The sequence below is a fragment of the Schistocerca serialis genome, chromosome 6 (assembly GCF_023864345.2).
Source record: "Schistocerca serialis cubense isolate TAMUIC-IGC-003099 chromosome 6, iqSchSeri2.2, whole genome shotgun sequence".
In the NCBI taxonomy this organism is placed as follows: Eukaryota; Metazoa; Arthropoda; class Insecta; order Orthoptera; family Acrididae; genus Schistocerca; species Schistocerca serialis.
Window position 1 is genome coordinate 604,165,160 of NC_064643.1, and position 20,750 is coordinate 604,185,909.

Genomic DNA, 20,750 nt, shown 5'->3' on the forward strand with positions numbered 1-20,750 from the left:
CCATATTCATCAAGTCACCTTTATGGCGTGTGGCGGAGGGTACGTCGTGTAGCAAAGTCACTTCGCCTTTTCCTGTTCCAGTCGCTAATGGTTTGCGGGAAGAACTACCGCTGGTAAGCCTCTGCGTGGGATCGAAACTTGATCTCTCTGGTCTTTTCTCGCGAGATACGTGTAGGGGGAAGTAATACATTAGTTGTGTGTTCTAGGACCGTGCGCTCTCGGAACTTTAACAGCACACCATACCGTGATACAGAATGCCTCTCTTGCAGCGTCTGCGCCGGCCTGAGTGGCCGAGCGGTTCTAGGCGCTACAGTCTGGAACCGCGCGACCGCTGCGGTCGCAGGTTCGAATCCTGCCTCGGGCATGGATGTGTGTGATGTTCTTAGGTTTAAGTAGTTCTAAGTTCTAGGGCACTGATGACCACAGCAGTTAAGTCCCATAGTGCTCAGTGCCATTTGACCCATTTTTTTTGCAGCGTCTGCCACTAGATTTGACTGAGCATCTCAGTGACGCTTTCGTTTTAACGACCAACTTCAAAAAACTTCTCTTCCTATGCTCATTAATGACAGGAACGACCTGTCCATCGCACCAAACTCCTAGTTCTTAAATGAATCTGTAACGAATTGCACTGCTCTTCTTTGGATCGTCTCTATTTCCTGTATCAATTCTATCTGGCACGGATCCCACACCGACGAGCAATATTCAAGTATTGATTTGACGAGTGTTTTGTATGCTATTTCCTTTGATGAGGAGCTACATCTGCTGAGGATTCCACAATGAATCTGTCTGGCATTATCGTTACCTGCCGTCAATTCCACTTGTAATCGCCCGGTACGTATAGTTCTATATTTTTATAAATGTAACTGTTTCCTGTGATTGTTCTGCAATCGTGCAATCATACAATACGTGGCCTTTCTGAATGTGTATTCGCAACAGGTTACATTTGTTTATGTTGAGGGTCAACTGCCGGTTCCTGCACGTAGCGTGGATCCTCTGCATTTTGCTACAATTTCCTAGCTACCCGACTTATCTGTATACAGCAGCATCATCTGCAGAAAGCCACTTGGAACTTCCGACGTCACTACTAAGTCATTTGTATATACCGAGCATAACTAAATTCACTTTACAGACTTTCAGAAAACGTTCCTTACTCCGAAACATATTCATAGCTCGTAAGGTATGGATTTTTGAGCCCATGTCTACAGGAGATTTTTTTTCTAATTCGGTCCATACTACCTCCTCCCGAAATATGAAAAGCAAGGAGCTTGCAGTAGACGAGATGTGCTTCACAGTATCAAAGATGAGCAACTGCCCGTAGCTCTTAACTTATGCATTTTTGAGACCATGTTCACTAAACTTTTTTTTTATTGTTTTGCTGTAAGGAACATGTCCTCAAAGTCTACAAAGGAAATTTAGTTACACCCTGTATATTGTGAACAGTGATAGCACTCACTGGGACGCATCAGAAGTTGTTTTTACGTTTGAGGACTTCTTTCTGTTGAGAATGACGCGGTAGTGTTACATTTGCCGGGCTGATTTTCCGTACGCTCGTATATTTTCATTAGGCTTGTTCATTAGGACACTGCAATAGATTGTAGTGAGAGGTGATAGACATCATTAAACGAGATGCCATTGACAGCGTCGGGCGATAGCAGTAGGGGACGAAAACAACCGGGAACGGCCAACACTGCTTTAAATTTTTGGTAACGTGAAAAGTCCAACTTCTGAGAGGAAGCACGTAGAAAGGAAATTTTACTTGAGTCAGCAGAGAGCTAACGTGTGAACGAGATCTTCATTGAATCTACAACCGCCCTCGAAGGTGTCCTCGGCTGTTGGTGTAGAAACAACAAATTCGTTGTATCACGGCGATAGCCCGTAATAGTTTGATCAGTGTGACATTTCGGTCGTAAAAGTTTACATTTTAAAAGTGGACCACGTGGAATGAGTGGTGCAGCGTCTAAAAAAATGGTTCAGATGTCTCTGAGCACTATGGGATTTAACTTCTGAGGTCATCAGTCCCCTAGAACTTAGAACTACTTAAACTAACAAACCTAAGGACATCAAACACATCCATGCCCGAGGCAGGATTCGAACCTGCGACCGTAGCGGTCGCGCGGTTCCAGACTGTAGCGCCTAGAACCGCTCGGCCACCCCGGCCGGCGTGCATCGTCTAAAGGTCCAATAACTTCATACGAAATTGATGATGATGCATCGATAACCACGCAGCAGCACCAGCTGGTTACATTGTGCCCATGGGTAAAACATAATCCTTGTCTGTCGTCAATGATTTTTTTTTTAATTGCTCCTAGGATGCGCGCGCTGGGTGTATGATGTGTCAGTTGTAGTTAGTGGTTTCAGTTGGTCAGTGGCACTCATGAGACGTGGCCTTATGGATGTGTGTGAGATGGCGTATTATCATCTGAATTATTGTTCCAATAATAGTTTGGGATTAGAGTATTCAGTCCTGTAGGGGGTTTGGCTAACATGAAGTTCCACTTTGAAGGAATTTCTCGTAACCTACTTGCGTTATCCAGACATTATTTATTTTATACTGTTGGTGTTCGCGCGACAACTGAGATAGTAAGCAGTAGTTTGTTACTTGAAATTAGGTGTTCTAACTTACAAGTTCCACTGTCCGCATCATCGTTCGGTTCTAAGTAAAACATTCACAGTGTCATAGAAAATAAGTAAATACAGCAAAATATAGACTTATGACTGACAGTTTAGGAAAGGATAAAATAGTACTGACACAGAACAAAAGAGGTTGATAAATGTGAGAGTGCGCGAGAGTGTCGCAAGCGCCTTTCCGTGAGGTTTCTTTGCGGGAGCGACGCTTTTGCCGTGCCGGGCTCGGGTGTCGTGCATAATGGGACACGTGGGGGGAGCGGCGGACCCGCCGTGTCAGCCGGCGCACGCGGAGTGTCCGGCCGACCCCGTCTCTTGTTTTGCAGTTCCAGGAAGCCACGAGCGCTGCGCGTGCGTCACGACGGAAGCTGGCAGCGGTGGGTGGGTGGGTGCAGCGAGACAGCCGCGGCGGCGGCGCGGCAGGAATGCGGTTTCCCAACCGTGTGGCAGCGCCAGCCCGCGCGTAAACAACGCACGCTCCTTTCTCCACTTCCTTTCTTTCAACGGCCCTTACAACTTAGACCTTACTCGAGCGTCACTGTTATTCATCTTCTGTCTCTGTGTATGGCAGCGCAGAGTAAGAAAAGAGTTGCAATGTCTCCTTCACACATCTTTATTTACAGTTTCTTTGTTTATTGCGCCTGTTTTGAAATGTTCCTTATATCCAACTCTTCGCAGTTTCAGGCACTAAGTACGTAGATTTTAAATTGCCTGGCAGGTTCAAACTGTGGTGTCGCCGCAAGGCACCACACTTGCTAGGTTGTAGGCTTCAAATCGGCCGCGGTCCGTCAGTACACATCGGACCCGCGAGTCACCACTGTCGACGCTAGCAGACCGAGCGCCGCCACTCGGCTGGCCTGACGAGGCAAGCTAGCGCACTGGCCAGTTCTACAGCCGACTTTAATAGGAATGGTTCACTCGTTATAGCTTCAGAGATCTCATTTACAAGGACGCTAGTTAGCATAGCCTTCAGCTAAGTCAGTAGCTACGACCTGGCCAGGCGCCACATACAGTTTATGCATTGACAATTGAACTATATGTGTGGCTCAAAATGGCTCTGAGCGCTATGGGACTTAACATCTGAGGTCATCAGTCCCCTAGAATTTAGAACTACTTAAACCTAACTAACCTGTGACTGCTATGGTCACAGGTTAGAATCCTGCCTCGGGCATAGATGTGTGTGCCGTCCTTAGGTTAGTTCGGTTTAAGCAGTTCTAAGTTCTAGGGGACTAATGACCTCAGAAGTTAAGTCCCATAGTGCTTAGGGCCATTTGAACCATTTTTGAATCTGCAGGAGAACTTCTGTGAAACTGGCAGACGATATTTCTGACGCCTTGAGCTGAAGGAGTAATGGAAGAGACCGAAAAATATACCCCTTCACGTCTGGCGTGGAGAGGCGCCGGTCCATTGTCGCTCTTCGAGCGAGAACACGTAGCGAGAGTGTGCGCGCTCGTACGTTTACTCAAAGAGCGAGGAACAAGTCTCTCCTCAGTACTTCACTGGGAGAGCACATCTGTCGAGAGCGAATCGAAGTGCGACTCTATATTGAGTCCTTGCGATTAAGCGTTGTTCACTGTGTTGGCCGACACACTTATTGTGCGGTGTGAACAGACAGAGTTATAGTTAAACGTCTGCGAGCGAATTTTTGAGTGGCATCGTGGTGGACTGGTTATCTGACCGGTGTACCACGCCAATAGTTAGACTAGGGGCGAATAGGAGTCCTTGACTTCATCAAGGCATAGGGAGAGTTTGATTGGCGAAGGTCAATCCAGATAGAACGAAAGTTATCTTATTTGTCAGCAGCGAGCGGCGCAGACAGCAGTCATCGCAGCTTACGGTATTGTGCGCTGCAGTTATTGCGAGCCCCATATTTCCTCCACAACAGTACTACATTTCACACGCGACAACCTCGACCATACCTAGCAACATTCTAACGGATAATTATTCAAGTTGAGTAGGCGCGGCTCTCAGCTATTCTGCCAAGTCAATAACGATCTTAAACTTTGTATAGAAATTTCACTAGCGAATCTTATCCTTGAGAGTTAACTTCACATTCCGAAAAGAACCAGGATATAACTTGTTCAATTCATAACTAAAAGTACCATTGTGATTTTTCAGAATTTTTGCAAAATAAATAATAATTTTCTTTAGTTTCATGTTTTTCTTATACTAACGAGCACTACTCCAGTACCCAACTATTCCACTAGTTACATAAGAAATTTTGTGAATTTTTGTGTCATTTCCTTACAATGGACGACTCCAGAAGATATTTATTGCTGTACGTTTTTCAGGCATTTCTCTTTAGAACGTTAGGAGGGTCTGTCTGACTTCTGTAGTAGTGTGGGGGTGGAAATTGCATCTTGCAGGAGCCACAGGGTAAAGGGTACATCTCAGATTAATCCGCTGCGCAGAATGACAGATTAGCAACCCCACGCTCACAAAATTAGTGCTTACAAATTGTGATTTAGTGAACGGATGCTATTAAAAAATGAAAGGAATTCGGACGATATATTAACATCGCTGTGAACAACTATACCTGCCCGGATAGCGGAGCGCATTTAACATTTCGCTTCCGGAGTTCTCGGAGGCAAGCCGACACGGGACCGAATCCGCCTCGCGGATGAACGACGAGGACCGGTGAGCCAGCCAGCCTCGAAGTGGTTTTCAGGCGGTTTCCCGCATCCAACTGCGTGAATATGGGACTCGTTCTCACGTCCCAGCTCCGGTACACGCTACGCAAACATGTAGAAAACGTTGCTGCACTTGAACACGAGATCTTCTCCGGAGGCAGGCAGATGGGGTGCTCAGATTCAGTTCCAGGGGAAGTATTGGCGTCGGAAAGGACATTCGCTCACCCACTGTCACTGACACTGCCAAACTCTGTATAAAAAATGCGGTCCCTATAAAGGAAAGGGGCAAGGGCGTGTTGCCCGCAATATCTCTTTAACGAATTAAATTATCTGAAACTGGTTTTCGTTAGTCTTAAGAGCACAATCCACTTGTGGCAACAGGAAGCAAAAAAAATTACACATCCTAGTTTGGAGAAGTTTGCCTGGAGTGTAGTTTTGTACAGAAGTCGATAAGCAGTTACGAGAAGAAGGGAGTAGAAGCTTCTTGAAATGTGGTGCTACAGAAGGATGCTGAGTAAATCGCGTAACTAATGAGAAGGTACCGAACAAAACTAGAGACAAAAGAAATTACCGGCACAACCTGACTGAAAGATGGGAGACTTTTTGAGGCGTCAAGGAATCGTCACCTTATTATTGGAGGCAAATATGTGTGTTGAGAAGGGGGAGCGGGGGGGGGGGAGGGGGGGGGGGGGGTGGAAAAATTTCAAAGGGAGACCAGAGACGAAAAATGTAAGAAGAGTCAAATAGATGTGGGTTGCAGTAGTTACTCGGAGATGAAGAGGCGTGCACTGGATAGAGTAGCATGGAGAGCTACATCAAACCAGTCTTCAGAATAAAATCCACAACAACAGGAGTATGGATGAGGTCAGGTATGTAAGAAATCGGCTTTCCACGAAATCGAGCTCACTTCAAACTGCGAAAATTCCGATAGCCAGTCTTTGGACAGAGTTGATTTTTGCCAGCTGAGGAGCCGCCACTGAGACTTTGACGCTAGAGAGCACAGAGTTTGACAGGTAAATGTAGACCTAATTTCTATTACGTGCCGATGGAAAACTCAGCAGAATAATCCCACTCGAAAGTAACAACGTCTACGTCTCTTACTATGTAAGAGGGCTCGCAGAACGGAATTAAAACAAAGACACTTTTTTATTTAAAAACTTTCTGGTGCGAGCCCCTAGATATCCTGCACGTAAATGCGGCCCTACCTTGCCCTTAGGGTAAAAATTATGCAAATGGAAGTGGATCGTCACATAAGTATTTTTGAGATGAGGAACCGACGGTCGGGAATGAATCGCTAGCTTTTTATTGTCATGAGAAATTTTTACCATATAACCAATATGTAAATCCATGTGAACTACTCGAAGTTGATGTCTTCAGTCTCAATACAGGGTTATTACAAATGATTGAAGCGATTTCACAGCTCTACAATAACTTTATTATTTGAGATATTTTCTCAATGGTTTGCACACACATACAAAAACTCAAAAAGTTTTTTTAGGCATTCACAAATGTTCGATATGTGCCCCTTTAATGATTCGGCAGACATCAAGCCGATAATCAAGTTCCTCCCACACTCGGCGCAGCATGTCCCCATCAATGAGTTCGAAAGCATCGTTGATGCGAGCTCGAAGTTCTGGCACGTTTCTTGGTAGAGGAGGTTTAAACACTGAATCTTTCACATCACTATGCGTGAAACTTGCCTGCACGCGTTCAACCGTTTCTTCGCTCACTGCAGGCCGACCCGTTGATTTCCCCTTACAGAGGCATCCAGAAGCTTTAAACTGCGCATACCATCGCCGAATGGAGTTAGCAGTTGGTGGATCTTTGTTGAACTTCGTCCCTAAGTGTCGTCGCACTGTTATGACTGACTGATGTGAGTGCATTTCAAGCTGGACATACGCCGGCCGAAGTGGCCGTGCGGTTAAAGGCGCTGCAGTCTGGAACCGCAAGACCGCTACGGTCGCAGGTTCGCATCCTGTCTCGGGCATGGATGTTTGTGATGTCCTTAGGTTAGTTAGGTTTAACTAGTTCTAAGTTCTAGGGGACTAATGACCTCAGCAGTTGAGTCCCATAGTGCTCAGAGCCATTTGAACCAAGCACGACATACACTTTCTCGGCTCCTGCCGCCATTTTGTCTCACTGCGCTCTCGAGCGCTCTGGCGGCAGAAACCTGAAGTGCGGCTTCAGCCGAACAAAACTTTATGAGTTTTTCTACGTATCTGTAGTGTGTCGTGACCATATGTCAATGAATGGAGCTACAGTGAATTTATGAAATCGCTTCAATCATTTGTAATAGCCCTGTACATATATGCTCTGCAACGGCACATACAACTTTGCTGCGCATTTAAGTTTCCCTTTCCGATGTAGTATGTGAGTTTCTACTGTACTTTCATGTACTAGCAACATCATTATTATTACATAAAAGAACATATTGTAGGCGACATTGCAGACTATTGTCTATTGTTTCAGAAGTTAGTGCCACTAACATCGGTGCACAAACTTGCACGTTTTGGGAACACGTGTCGCACTGGTATCGGTCATTCAAATCTTGCAATACTCATTTCTGATCTTACGCATCTTTCCTCAAAATGTTCAGTCTAGGATCCTTCACCATTTATCAAATTTTGTCGCCAAGGCCTTGGGTGAAACTATATATCTAAGCGTATTATCCACGCATTAACACTACATACACAAGAACACTACGCCTTCGTGGTCACACTCTTGCGGCTGTGGCTCATACTGAAATAGATTCGGTCTCCCATCAGAACCTTTATTGAAATTTACTGCGTCTACATACCTCTAATCTTTTTTAAACGTTCTAATCTTTATTTGCTGCTAAACTGCTTCCCTCTGGCGCTCCTATTACTGTTTCATGATGCGTTAACGGATGTGCCATCAATGAGATTCTTCTTGTGGCAAGAGGTTTCATAGTATTCATCCGCCTCATACTAAGCCCATAAGTTCGTCATTTCAATACCTTGTTCTATTACTCGAGAGTTATTCGAGTCCCTTACATATATATGTGTGTGTGTGTGTGTGTGTGTGTGTGTGTGTGTGTGTGTGTTCCGCGTCCTCCAATTTGTTTTGTTTACATGCTCTAAGCACCAGAGCAATTACAGAAGAAAGTAGTAATTCTCTTGTTTCTATACGACGGTTGGAACTTAAATAGTGGCAACTATTTATTCACAACCGATACAAAAGAGTTACATGTTTGCACCAATTACTGTCCTTCAAAGTAGTCACCAGCGTTGTGTAGAACCGTTGCCAGCGATGTGGAAGGCGTAGTATACCGTTAGCAGAGTCTGTTCTGTTGATGGTGCGAATGGAGCGGTCTACTGCTCTCGAATCTCTGGAACAATTGTGAAGCGAATGCCACGAAATGGTTCCTTCATCTTCGGAATCAAATCAGAGTCACAAGGTCTTAAGTCTGGGGAGTGTGGTGGATGGTGCAGTACTTTCCAGTGCCATCGACCGAAAATGGTGGGTGGGTGGCGCAGAAAGTGTCGCCGCTTCTTTCGCAAAGCTGGTCGCACGTGATGCTCCAAAAACGAACAGTAATACTGTGCATTGACGGTCTGCCGTGGAGGAACGTAATGCATTAGGATAACACCATCACAGTCGTACACGAGAATCACCATTACTTTAGACCGCTCCATTCCCAACATCAACAGAACAGGCTCTGCTAACGGTATACTACGCCTTCCACATCGCTGGCAACGGGTTCTACACTATGCTGGTGACTACTTTGAAGGACAGTAACAGTCGCAAACATGTAACTCTTTTGTATCGCTTGTGAATAAATAGGTGCCACTATTTGAGTTCCAACCCTCGTATATAATAAGAAGAAACAAGAGAATTAGTATATATATATATATATATATATATATATATATATATATATATATATATATATATATATATATAGAGAGAGAGAGAGAGAGAGAGAGAGAGAGAGAGAGATACGCTATTTGCAAATGGTCAAAGAATAATCACCACAGAGGAATGGAGTTATAATAATAAAATAGGATGAATAGTTTTTATTTTGCGTAATAAGGCAATTGATATTTCTGGCGGTGATCATCGTTACAGTGCACAAGCACAGTATTTCGGGACACGCGCGCAGTCTCGGTTAGAAGCATCCTCGTGTTAAAGGGCGCGTGTGCGCCGTGAGCAGAGGCGTTCCCCTGAGGACAAGTGGGAAAACGCCGTCTTCCCTCGGCCACAATGGTTTCCCATTGTGTGGCAGACAATGGCAACACTGACTCATAGCGGGCGCGTCTGCAAGCTGAAGGGAGCAGCGGCAGCTCGGCTCACGCATCTAGCACGCACGTTTCACGCATACTGTGGCCGTACTTTCCGTTTTTGTTGTTTCACCTACTAAGTGCGGAATATTTCTCTCGGGGGGGTAACAATGGCAGAACGGCTTATTATAGAGTGCTGTTGCACTCTTTCAATTAAAAAAGATGGGCGTGAGTCTAACTCGAGAATGAGAGTGTCTGAATTTGCGTTGGATCTGTTTTGAAACTCAGTTTAGATTATTATAATCCGAGCCAAGAACGATGGCGGTTCGCGCAAGTCGAATCACGGATGGGAATTGCATTGTTGACGATTCCAAGCGACAGTTGCGATACGCCTATGCGCGCGCTTTCCGCTTGAAGAAAGCGTGTATCCTGCAAATTAATGTCTCTCGCTTACTTATGGATACTTAATGACATACAATCACTATCAGCAATGACAACTCGCAACAAATGGAATCGAAATTCATTAAACAGCTCGTTACGATCACGTTTAATGCTCACAATAGGTACGGCATTCACAGCAAAGTGCTCAGAATATACTGAACGCTCATTGGCTGTCGGGCATACGTGACGTAGGTGTGCAGGACAAACCTAAACTCAATCGCCATCGTTCGTGACCCCAGCTATGGTAAACAGAAAATGGAAAACAGTATACGTGGCAATAAAATATATTTCGAAGGGGGCGATAAATAACGGATAAGAGACATATTTTGTGACAGGTAATGGTGAAAAGTGCAGAACTTTATTACGGAATGTGGCGGAGCGCTCAGCGTGCCCGATTGCGACAAGCACTGACATTAGATGGATTTTTCCTCTGAAGCAAGATGGCAACGACATCCGAGTCTGTAGTCAACTAAGCGGTTACTCGTACTTCAAGGACAAGTAAGCACTGCAGTTAAAGGGTGTCAACATTAACGGTTGAGAGAAACCGACCCCACGAACCTCGAGAGGAACCTACGTCCACCGAAAGCACCTGACGACAGATTCATAAATTCAGTGCCGAGCATCCTCATTGCCAAGCGTGTGAATACAAAACATGACTGCGGTTGAATGGAAAATGCGACAAGTGGAGAAGGCCCAGGTAAATTCCAGCATGGGAACGCTTGATTCCTCCTGTTAAGCACTGGAAATCGTGTGATGGATTGAGCATTCTTCCACTGCTGTTGTTACGCCTGACGAGTGTGCTATTACCAGGGACTATAAAATCATAATAGCACATCTGGTGCAGATGTTCTTTTGTAACAAAAGTTCAGTGCTTCAAACTATTGCAATGACGTGCACGAACGTGAAACTGACGTTCAGAAACTTCTCAAGCCACTGATAGCGATACTGATGGGCCCGTAACGCCTAATTAAGCGATCAGACGAGTCTATCTCCATCCTCTTGGCTGCAGTGATTCATTGAAGAAAGGACGTAAGGAAGGTTGGAGTGTACCACCAGTCAGCGCTTGGGTTACAGGGTGGTCAAAAAAGTCTGAAAAGGTTGCAAGGGCGTTTCGGCATAGGTTGTGCTGAGGAATGACTATTGTTGTGGTCTTCAGTCCTGAGACTGGTTTGATGCAGCTCTCCATGCTACTCTATCCTGTGCAAGTTTTTTCATCTCCCAGTACCTACTGCAACCTACATCCTTCTGAATCTGCTTAGTGTATTCATCTCTTGGTCTCCCTCTACGATTTTTACCCTCCACGCTGCCCTCCAATACTACATTGGTGATCCCTTGATGCCTCAGAACATGTCCTACCAACCGATCCCTTCTCCTGGTCAAGTTGTGCCACAAACTTCTCTTCTCCCCAATCCTATTCAATACTTCCTCATTAGTTATGTGATCTACCCATCTAATCTTCAGCATTCTTCTGTAGCACCACATTTCGAAAGCTTCTATTCTCTTCTTGTCCAAACTATTTATCGTCCATGTTTCACTTCCATACATGGCTACACTCCATACGAATACTTTCAGAAATGACTTCCTGACACTTAAATCAATACTGGATGTTAACAAATTTCTCTTCTTCAGAAACGCTTTCCTTGCCATTGCCAGCCTACATTTTATATCCTCTCTACTTCGACCATCATCAGTTATTTTGCTCCCCAAATAGCAAAACTCCTTTACTACTTTAAGTGCCTCATTTCCTAATCTAATTCCCTCAGCATCACCTGACTTAATTAGACTACATTCCATTATCCTTGTTTTGCTTTTGTTGATGTTCATCTTATATCCTCCTTTCAAGACACTGTCCATTCCATTCAACTGCTCTTCCAAGTCCTTTGCTGTCTCTGACAGAATTACAATGTCATCGGCGAACCTCAAAGTTTTTATTTCTTCTCCATGAATTTTAATACCTACTCCGAATTTTTCTTTTGTTTCCTTTACTGCTTGCTCAATATACAGATTGAACAACATCGGGGAGAGGCTACAACCCTGTCTTACTCCCTTCCCAACCACTGCTTCCCTTTCATGTCCCTCGACTCTTATAACTGCCATCTGGTTTCTGTACAAATTGTAAATAGCCTTTCGCTCCCTGTATTTTACCCCTGCCACCTTTAGAATTTGAAAGAGAGTATTCCAGTCAACATTGTCAAAAGCTTGAGAATGACTATTAAGAAAAAACAATCGATACGTTGCGCCGTTCCGAGTTAATTAGCATTGAAGGTAGCCAATCAGGCCGCTGGGCGAGGAAATTCAGGCGGTCTGCTGTATCACCACATTTCTTCTTCGTTTCGTTTTCTAAAACCGAACAAGAGAGCGACAAAAAAATTGGACACGGTACGTTAGTAAGGGCGGAACCCGAGCCAAAGACTGTTGTCTCGTGCGCTATCATCTACGCTAAGAGAAGAACTGACACTGATTGCATCTGGCGGGCCGCTTGAATTTTCACGCGCAATGGCCTGATTGGCTAAAACTTCAATGCTCATTAACTCGGAAACGTCACAACGTATCGATTTTTTTCTTAAGAATTAGCCGGCCGAAGTGGCCGTGCGGTTAAAGGCGCTACAGTCTGGAACCGCAAGACCGCTACGGTCGCAGGTTCGAATCCTGCCTCGGGCATGGATGTTTGTGATGTCCTTAGGTTAGTTAGGTTTAACTAGTTCTAGGTTCTAGGGGACTAATGATCTCAGCACTTGAGTCCCATAGTGCTCAGAGCCATTTGAACCATTTTTTTTTCTTAAGAATTATTTCTCAGCGCAACGTACCATGCAACACCGCTACAAGCTTTTCAGAATGTGTCTGACCACCTTATGTAAACACCCGTACGAATTAATATGGGGATGGGAGTTAAAATGAAAGTAAGGGACCTCTTATGCGTTATGAGCAAAGAAGGGTGCATCTCGATTAAGTGTTTGCAATACAGACTGTCTCGAAGAGATTTCTCTGATTTCACAAGACTCTTACCTTCTATATGAATGAAGATAGGAACTTGGGGTAAATTACCTTAAGCACCGATACCCAAAATTAGCGTTTTTTTTTGGGGGGGGGGGGCGGGGCGGGGCGATAGTGAGTTTCCGATTTTCGTTCTCCGTTTCAACTGATAAAAATCAGTGACAACTGTGCAGCATCATTTTCGTCATCAGAACGGCATTGCACCAGCTTATACCGTAAGTTGGTTCAAAATGGTTCAAATGGCTCTGAGCACTATGGGACTCAACTGCTGTGGTCATAAGTCCCCTAGAACTTAGAACTACTTAAACCTAACTAACCTAAGGACAGCACACAACACCCAGCCATCACGAGGCAGAGAAAATCCCTGACCCCGCCGGGAATCGAACCCGGGAACCCGGGCGTGGGAAGCGAGAACGCTACCGCACGACCACGAGATGCGGGCCCGTAAGTTGGTGTGCGGATCTTAGATTGTACCATTCGGCTCCAAGGTTGACTGATCTCACGGTGGGCTGGGCGTTGTGGTCGAGCGGTTCTAGGCTCTTCAGTCCGGAACCACGCTGCTGCTACGGTCGCAGGTTCGAATCCTGCCTCGGGTATGTCTGTGTGTGATGTCCTTAGGTTAGTTAGGTTAAAGTAGTTCTAAGTCTAGGGGATTGACGACCTCAGATGTTAAATCTAATAGTGTTCAGAGCCATTTGAACCATTTGATCTCACGGTATGCAACTTTTTTTGTGGGGTTTGTGGAAGACTCCATCTGCCCTTCCAACGGCACTTGTGAAAGGTAAATCAGAACATTGGTCCTAAACGTAATTTCAGAAAGTACCCCAAAGATGTAAGCGCATACGTTCTTTCAAAATACAAAATCTTTGTAAATCTATGCGTAAGCTAAAATTAACCTCAAGTTCCTATCTTCATTCATATAGATGATGCAGTTTTGTAAAATCGAATGAATTTCTTTTTAAAAACGTTGTATTTTATTCATCTACTGCACACGTTAATCAACGACGGAGGCTGCACGAGGTCGGAGATTAACCTCCTCTAAGTTTCATTTCACGGACTCACTGCGCGCCTTAGCCGCTGTACTACTTTTATCAGTCGAGGATCTGTGCGCCACAATAACCCTCAATACGTTTGCCATCTGACTGCAGGAACGTAAGACAGCTTCTGGTTCCAAGCGTGTCCCGCGAGATGGGAGCGGAACCTGTCCACCTTGCAGCAAGGCCGAGTTCGTGTTTCGGCGAACAGAAAGAGCCGACTGGTGCGTCACACACCTGTCCAGGGGCCTCACGCGTGACAACCGTTTCGTATCAAACATTCACTGCTCACCTGTAGCTCTGTCGATTCCGCTGGTCAACACTGGAGACCACGAGGGATCTGAAGTACTGCAGTACGCCGCCACTTCCAAGCACTGTCGCTGTTAAGATCACACAGGGCTGTCAGGTGCGGCTCGTGGCTTCAATACTGGCGAAGGCTGCTACGACATTTATAAATGGGAACTAACCTAGCTAGACCTCAGGGTACGCTACTGTTCACTCTGTCATCACCATAAACAATATTTCATGGGGGAGACGGGGGGGGGGGGGGCGGAGGAACATCACACTTTACCCAAACGTTTACGTAGTGTATCTTCTTTCCGTTTCATAATCAACTACTAAATAACATCAAAAGCTAACTCGAACATAAAATCTATAAGTAGCTTATTTATCTCCCAACGTCACACTTACCGACAGTTTACCACAACAAATGGTACCAAAAGACCCGTTTTGGAGAAATCTTTATGCGGTGTATGTTAGCTTCGCTGCATGCTTATACAGGGCTATTAGAAATGATTGAAGCGATTTCATAAATTCACTGTAGCTCCATTCATTGACATATGGTCACGACACACTACAGATACATAGAAAAATTCATAAAGTTTTGTTCGGCTGAAGCCGCACTTCAGGTTTCTGCCGCCAGAGCGCTCGAGAGCGCAGTGAGACAAAATCGCGACAGGAGCCGAGAAAGCGTATGTCGTGCTTGAAATGCACTCACATCAGTCAGTCATAACAGTGCAACAACACTTCAGGACGAAGTTGAACAAAGATCCACCAACTGCTAACTCCATTCGGCGATGGTATGCGTAGTTTAAAGCTTCTGGATGCCTCAGTAAGGGGAAATCAACGGGTCGGCCTGCAGTGAGCGAAGAAATGATTGAACGCGTGCGGGCAAGTTTCACGCGTAGCCCGCGGAAGTCGACGAATAAAGCAAGCAAGGAGCTAAACGTACCACAGCCGACGGTTTGGAAAATATTATGGAAAAGGCTAAAGCAGAAGCCTTACCGTTTACAATTGCTACAAGCCCTGACACCCGATGACAAAGTCAAACGCTTTGAATTTTCGGCGCGGTTGCAACAGCTCATGGAAGAGGATGCGTTCAGTGCGAAACTTGTTTTCAGTGCTGAAACAACATTTTTTCTTAATGGTGAAGTGAACAGACACAATGTGCGAATCTGGGTGGTAGAGAATCCTCACGCATTCGTGCAGCAAATTCGCAGTTCACCAAAAGTTAACGTGTTTTGTGCAATCTCACGGTTTAAAGTTTACGGTCCCTTTTTCTTCTGCGAAAAAAACGTTACAGGACACGTGTATCTGGACATGCTGGAAAATTGGCTCATGCCACGACTGGAGACCGACAGCGCCGACTTCATCTTTCAACAGGATGGTGCTCCACCGCACTTCCATCATGATGTTCGGCATTTCTTAAACAGGAGATTGCAAAACCGATGGATCGGTCGTGGTGGAGATCATGATCAGCAATTCATGTCATGGCCTCCACGCTCTCCCGACTTAACCCCATGTGATTTCTTTCTGTGGGGTTATGTGAAAGATTCAGTGTTTAAACCTTCTCTACCAAGAAACGTGCCAGAACTGCGAGCTCGCATCAACGATGCTTTCGAACTCATTGATGGGGACATGCTGCGCCGAGTGTGGGAGGAACTTGATTATCGGCTTGATGTCTGCCGAATCACTAAAGGGGCACATATCGAACATTTGTGAATGCCTAAAAAAACTTTTTGAGTTTTTGTATGTGTGTGCAAAGCATTGTGACAATATCTCAAATAATAAAGTTATTGTAGAGCTGTGAAATCGCTTCAATCATTTGTAATAACCCTGTACTTTTAAGTATTTTCATTTCTAAACATCACACCTTTAATGTTTAGTGCACTCTAAGCGCGGTGTTTATCAGTTCGTGGCGAAATAGTTACGTTTCAATGACGTCACGGATCTTGTGCTGTGGCTGGTTGACATGAGCAACCTGAGCAACCGCCATGAAAATGTACAGACCGTATTTACACTTGCGTCTTATAAAAATGTGCATTGTAAGTGATATAGCGCATACCTCTCAGCTACATTGCACACTGCTCTGTTAAAACTGTGTACATACCCTTGCCTGGATTTACACTGTTTTTGTTCTTGATTCATGCTTACATGGAATCTGGGCGCATCAAGTTCCTTCATTTTATCCTAACCGCGTCTTCCAAGTTTTTACCCGATAAATTGCACACTGAATTCATACTAACTTATTTTCGAACTCTTGGTATGCTGCTTTTATTCGAAAGAAAGTAAAACTCACTAAACTCATCCATAATACATTCACTGCTAATAACGCACGTTCCCCGCAGTCAGCAAGCAAGGAAACTAAAGTAACGGGACATATTTCGCGCAAGGGGATATACGCGCGCTCTTTTCCTCTAACCGTTCGGGAAATTCTCGATAGGTTGTAATATTTACGTTACCGTTCTCTAGTGCACTCTGGCGAGGGATTTGCAAACTTATTCCAGTGGTGGATAGAAGAGCCAATAGCAGAAACAAAAAAGCTGTGTAAAACACGCTTCAGTCCGGAACCGCGCTGCTGCTACAGTCGCAGGTTCGAACCCTGGATGTGTGTGATGTCCTTAGGTTAGTTAGGTTTAAGTAGTTCTTAGTCTAGGGGACTGATGACCTCAGATGTTAAGTCTCATAGCGTTCAGAGCCATCTTTGTGTAAAACACTATCAAAACACAATCTTAAACATGGCTGCAAAACAACAACTGTGTTATTCTGAAGAGACGGAAAAATCAGCCAATCAGTTGCAAATAAATGTTTATTACCCCTTTATTTGCAACTATTTTGCAACCTTTATTTGCAACTGGTTGCCTGATGTTTCAATATCTTCACTATCAGAACAGTAATACTAAACTTCGATTAAAGACGCATCAAAGCGCAGTAAAGATATACAGATACAGGGATTCAATAGGGGAGTTTCAGAAACTCTGTACATGCCCTTTTGGTGCAAGCAGTGGAGCTTGAAAATTGTGTGCAGGTCTGTAGCACATCCTTAGGGCGAAACACCAGAGCCCTCAGGATGTCCACAAGAGCAATACTCCGAGGAAACGACGTCCTAAAACCTCTGCTACATAGACCTAAACGGGATTTCAACGCGCATCCTTACGACTAGCTACTACCTCTTCGAAAAACATCGCGAGACATCACATATTAACAGTCCCAAAAACGTTGACCGGCGTTATTTAAATTCGTGTGGGAAACACGCGAAATGCGTTCCGATAACCTAAATTCTGTAGTACGTTAATGAGAAATTAATATATATATATGGTGGTCCACTGATAGTGACCGGGCCAAATATCTCACGAAATAAGCGTCAAACTTGTATAGCTTGAAGGGGGAAACCAGATAGTGCTACGGTGGGCCCGCTACATGGCGCTGCCATAGGTCAAACGGATATCAACTGCGTTTTTTTTTAATATGAACCCCTATTTCTTATTACATATTCGTGTAGTACGTAAAGAAATATGGATGTTTTTGTTGGACCACTTTTTTCGCTTTGTGACGTCTATCACAAAGCGGCACATTCCCAAAAACGTTGATCGGCGTTATTTAAATCCGTATGGAGAACAGGAGAAATGTGTTCCGATAACTTACAAATTCTGCAGTAAGTCACTGAGAAATTTATTTTGATATATATATATATATTGGGGTAGCTCCACATCGGAGCCTATGTTTACGAGCCGCGCCCGCTCGCTATACATTTTTGGGTAGATCAGTAAGTAACACACAACAATGGTTGCCTCCGACGAGGTACAGCTTTCGTGAACGCACTGTAAATCACTGAGCAGCTTTAGCTGTTTAGTGACGTACCTCTCGGCCTATGAAAATCATTCAGCCATTACCTGACATACTTTCCAAAATTCTCAAAGTTCTGCTGCATACCTTGCCAGAGTTCCATGTGTCAGACGACGGAAATGGCGGAGAAATATCTCAGCCACAAAGCAGGGACTGTTTCCGAAATGAATCCTCCTTTTTCTGGCACAGTGTCCTGTTCTACATCTACGTCTACATAGATAATCCTTTTCTTTCCTGTTCCACTCGCAAAAAGAGCGAGGGAAAAACGACTGTCTGTATGCCTTTGTATGAGCCCTAATTTATCGTACCTTATCTTCGTGGTCCTCACGCGCAATGTATGTTTGCAGCAGTAGAATCGTTCGGTAGTCAGCTTCAAATTCCGCTTCTCTAAACTTTCTCAATAGTATTCCTCTAAAAGAACGTCGCCTTCCTTCCAGGGATTCCCATTTGAGTTGGCGAAGCATCTCCGCAACACTTACGTGTTGCTCGAACCTACCGGCAGCAAATCTAGCAGCCCTCCTCTGAATTGCTTCGTCTTCTTTCAGTCCTACCTGATACGGATCCCACGCAGTCGAGCAGTACTGAAGAATAGCTCGCACCAGCGTCCTATATGCGGTCTCCTTCACAGGTGAACCACTCTTTCCTAAAATTCTTCCAAGAAACCGAAGACTACCGTTCGCCTTCCCTACCACAGTTCTGACATGTTCGTTCCACATCATATCGGTTTGCAAGATTTCGCCCAGATATTTAAACGACTGTGTCAAGCAGGACACTGGTAATACTGCATCCAAACGTTACAGGTTTGATCTTCCAACTCAACCGCATTAACTTACATTTTTTCGTATTTAGAGCAAGCTGCCATTCATCACACCAACTAGAAATTTTGTCAAAGTCGTCTCGTTATCTTCCTACGAGTGCAGTTCAATAAGTAATGCAACACATTTTTTTTCTCGGCCAATTTTGGTTGAAAAAACCGGAAATTTCCTGTGGAATATTTTCAAACATTCCCGCTTCGTCTCGTATAGTTTCATTGACTTCCGACAGGTGGCAGCGCTGTACGGAGCTGTTAAAATGGCGTCTGTAACGGATGTGCGTTGCAAACAACGGGCAGTGATCGAGTTTCTTTTGGCGGAAAACCAGGGCATCTCAGATATTCATAGGCGCTTGCAGAATGTCTACGGTGATCTGGCAGTAGACAAAAGCACGTTGAGTCGTTGGGCAAAGCGTGTGTCATCATCGCCGCAAGGTCAAGCAAGACTATCTGATCTCCCGCGTGCGGGCCGGCCGTGCACAGCTGTGACTCCTGCAATGGCGGAGAGTGCGAAGACACTCGTTCGAAATGATCGACGGATCACCATCAAACAACTCAGTGCTCAATTTGGCATCTCTGTTGCTAGTGCTGTCACAATTGTTCACCAGTTGGGATATTCAAAGGTTTGTTCCCGCTGGGTCCCTCGTTGTCTAACCGAACACCATAAAGAGCAAAGGAGAACCATCTGTGCGGAATTGCTTGCTCGTCATGTGGCTGAGGGTGACAATTTCTTGTCAAAGATTGTTACAGGCGATGAAACATGGGTTCATCACTTCGAACCTGAAACAAAATGGCAATCAATGGAGTGGCGCCACACCCACTCCCCTCCCAAGAAAAAGTTTAAAGCCATACCCTCAGCCGGTAAAGTCATGGTTACAGTCTTCTGGGACGCTGAAGGGGTTATTCCGTTCGATGTCCTTCCCCATGGTCAAACGATCAACTCTGAAGTGTATTGTGCTACTCTTCAGAAATTGAAGAAACGACTTCAGCGTGTTCGTAGGCACAAAAATCTGAACGAACTTCTCCTTCTTCATGACAACGCAAGACCTCACACAAGTCTTCGCACCCGAGAGGAGCTCACAAAACTTCAGTGGACTGTTCTTCCTCATGCACCCTACAGCCCCGATCTCGCACCGTCGGATTTCCATATGTTTGGCCCAATGAAGGACACAATACGTGGGAGGCACTACGCGGATGATGAAGAAGTTATTGATGCGGTACGACGTTGGCTCCGACATCGACCAGTGGAATGGTACCGTGCAGGCATACAGGCCCTCATTTCAAGGTGGCGTAAGGCCGTAGCATTGAATGGAGATTACGTTGAAAAATAGTGTTGTGTAGCTAAAAGATTCGGGAATAACCTGGTGTATTTCAATGCTGAATAAAACAACCCCTGTTTCAGAAAAAAAAGTGTTGTATTACTTACTGAACTGCCCTCGTACAATCACTCAACTTCGACAGCTTACCGTACACCACGGCAGCACCAGAAAACAAACGCAGACTGCTGCCTAACGTGTCTGCCAAATCATTTATATGTATAGTGAACAAAAGTGGTCGTATCATACTGACCTGGGGCAGTCCTAACGAAACATTTGTCTCTGATGAACACTGGTGAGACATTCACATATTTGTCAACTTATCCCGTATGCCGGCCGGAGCGGCCGAGCGGTTATAGGCACTTCAGTCTGGAACGGCGCGACCGCTACGGTCGCAGGTTCGAATCCTGCCCCGGGATGGATGTGTGTGATGTCCTAAGGTTAGTTAGGTTTAAGTAGTTCTAAGTTCCAGGGGACTGATGACCTCCGCTGTTAAGTCCCATAGTGCTCAGAGCCATTTGAACCATTTTTTA

The 20,750-nt window shown here is 45.0% G+C and overlaps 1 protein-coding gene and 1 non-coding gene across 5 annotated transcripts in view; one reads left to right on the top strand and one right to left on the bottom strand.

The window, feature by feature from the left end:
* The window catches only part of LOC126485139 (uncharacterized), a 504,509-nt gene that overhangs the window by 220,175 nt on the left and 263,584 nt on the right, over positions 1 to 20,750 (bottom strand). The gene's annotated exons all lie outside the window — the stretch shown is intronic.
* Trnas-gga (transfer RNA serine (anticodon GGA)) lies at positions 281 to 364 on the top strand. Its single transcript is given in 2 exon segments — positions 281 to 320; positions 330 to 364. It is a non-coding gene; the product is annotated as a tRNA-Ser (tRNA).